This window comes from Echeneis naucrates, chromosome 14 (genome assembly GCF_900963305.1).
Source record: "Echeneis naucrates chromosome 14, fEcheNa1.1, whole genome shotgun sequence".
Lineage (NCBI taxonomy): Eukaryota > Metazoa > Chordata > Actinopteri > Carangiformes > Echeneidae > Echeneis > Echeneis naucrates.
In genome coordinates this window covers 12,115,234-12,118,342 of record NC_042524.1, presented here as the reverse complement: position 1 = coordinate 12,118,342, position 3,109 = coordinate 12,115,234, and positions in this window count along the sequence as shown.

The window sequence follows — 3,109 nt, the reverse complement described above, 5'->3', positions numbered from 1 at the left end:
GCATGAGGGTGGTCCTCAGTAAAAGTAGCACATTATTTAACATTTGATTGGCCCTGTCTCTTATGGTGTGCATATAAGCCTAAATTGTATGGTTCCTGTTTGTAGCTGTTATTGCCAGGATGGCAATATTGCTGCATGCTAGTGCTATATTTGTCTCTACACAGCACGTGGAGGGTAATCTCATGCCTTAACAGACAATGCACTAAATAGAATATGTAAGCAACTGCCGAGATCTCTTTCCAACAGTATTGCCACATGTATGGCACACAGCTCATGATGATGGTGGTGATGCTGTCTGTTCAGTACCAAGTAAAACACTGCCAAACTAACGTCATCACTTCTTACAAAGTTAAGGCAGAGACATTAATTGAATTGTTTCGGTGTAATGTATGTATTCAGTAATCTAGCATTCCTTCATGGCACCTAAATTTTACATATTTTGTGTAAACACATATATCAAATGCACTATTGACTGTAGCTAGATGAGTACAACCAGCTTTGTGGTATCATTGGTCTAAATGGTAGGTTAAGTAGCTCGATGTTGGTTTTTGAAATATTTGATTTCCAAATTACAATATCAATCGTCTCTCTCTTTCTCTCTTTCTCTCTCTCCTTTTTTTACATTTTATTTTATTTTATTTTATTATATTTTATTTTGGGAGTAACAAAAGTAGCCAATCTCAACGTTATCCGGATGAGGGCTAATAGCTCGTCCCATCGTCAGCTGACTTGTTGTATCATAAGGTGTTTAATAGCAGATCAGGCTCAGAAGAGGAAGGACCTTCTCTCCAGTGTGTCATAATGTGCTATAGCATACCCAGGCTTTTTCCCTTTCCTGTTGCATAAGCATCACATGCGCTTCACTGTCCATACTTATATATTCCTTATACAGCTTCAGCTATTTGTGGTGGTGCTTAATTCTCTTTTTTCAGTGTTGCAAAGAGTCGGTTTTAAAATTGTTGAAAAGTTGCAACATTATCCAGAAATAAGTCCTTATCTCAGTCGTGCTTCTTCTAGTTGTTAGTTTAAAAAAAAAAAAAGAAGTCTAGACCTTATGTTTGCAAAGTGTACACATATTTTCCAGAACAAAACATATTGAAAAGTAGAAAATAGCCTTGAGCCTGCAGCTGTTTGTATTGTGTTTCAAATATATTACTGTTCATGTTTTGTTTATCTTAGTGTAGAGACACAGGGTCTACAGTACATTGTTGTCCTTCTTGCAGTATGTTTAATTCATCGTTATACTTCTTTATTTGAGACTTCCTCCTGCTTTTTTTCTGGTGATCATAGTGGTGTTGTTACATAGCTTCATATGACTGGATAAAGGATAGTCAGTTATTGAGACATATTTCACAGTGTACTATATATATATAAATATACATATATACTTTGCATTGAGATGAAAACAAGGAAATGGAAGATGGTAATGGTGAGGGCCATGTTGGGTAAGGAACAGGTTCATTTTATTCTGATAAGCATGTGTCTGTCTTCCTGTGTGTCTTTCAGTCCATCTCCACACATTTTAAGTCAGATGTTTGTTTGTTTGTTTGTTTGTTTGTGTTTTTTTTTTTCAAGCATGAATAAAGTCACAAAGTTAAGAGTAGAATACAGAGAACTCATGAAACCGTTCAGAAAATACTTAACTGCATTGTATGTCCTGCTACAGTACACATAAGAATGAAATAGATAGCGTCTTACAAATATACTATATATATTTAATTATCACCATCTCCACACAGATAATAAATACATTTTCAGATAGTTTGATAAAGACATAATTGCAGCTAGAGTATACAGTACCTTGTGGGATATAGGGAATATGCCTATCAAGTGCCTATCAGTACATACAGCAACTATACAGAATATTCATAGTTTTTCTCTCCTACATTGCACAGATACAATATATACACAATGGTTTATTAAAAATATACTATTTATACTATTACTGCTAAAACCTGTTGGTTGTGTGCATCCTAAGAGAACCCTTTAAAATACCTGAAATGTTCTATACATATACAGTAAAAGCTACATCTGCAAGTTTTATTTTTTAGCCTACATTTATACAGTTCGGAGGATTCAAAGATATAAAATACAATTGCATTTTCATGTTTTAATGAACCTAAATAAATGAAATATACATTTAATAGGATTAGATGGTAATTGATTATTAAATCCAAGCTAAATTGGATGACCGTTTCTTTCTTCACGTAGCTTTCTCTCGTTGGTCTCAAGCATTTTTATTTTCGGTTTTGTCATTTTCAAACAAGCCATATACTATACAGTACTGTAAGTTTGGGGGGAAAGGGCAATGCCACTCTGTGAACAGCAGAGGGAGACACACAGCAGTTGGAAGAGGTGAAGTTAACATTGCCTGCATCTACAAACAAAAATCCACATCGAATCCCTGGATATTTTTTAATCTTGCTGTGGTAAATATTGCCATCATTCAGATGATAATTAAATCTGTTAACATGGTAGTACTTACCTCCACTGACACTTAACTGTAAATGAATCTTAAAGAAGGGTTTGCAGACTGTGGTAGCTGATTTAATAGTTGGTTTCAAAGTACACCGTGTGTCCTTTAACCTTGATGACAGGCCCTTCCACATGCAAGTCAGTGCCCAATTTCCCCACAAGGATCATTAAGGCTTTATCTTATCTGACAGCCTTGTTGTTTACGTATCTTGAAGTCGTAAAGTGCAAGCAACGAGCGATGAGAAAAAAGAAACTGGTCATTAAACGTTTGACTAGATTTTTATAACCACTACTTGGAGGCAAAATGAGATCACAAATTAAAAGTTTTGGCTACAGATGAACACATGCATACACAATTCAAAGGTATTTTAGCGGTTCATTTACCAACATGAAAACACCCCCACCCCCCCACCACCCCCCCCAAAAAAAAAGAAAAAACAAAAGGAAATACAGTTGAAGAAAAACCATAATTCAAGTTTCAGGGCTGAGTGGCTGCTAGATAAAAGATTTTGGGATGGCTTATTATTCAGTCCCCTGTGGACTAATTACCACAGTTTTCTCTCTAACCTTCTCTAGCCTAGTTACTGTGCCAAATTTAGAAAAAAAAAGACACTTTTTCTCTAAAATTGAATCA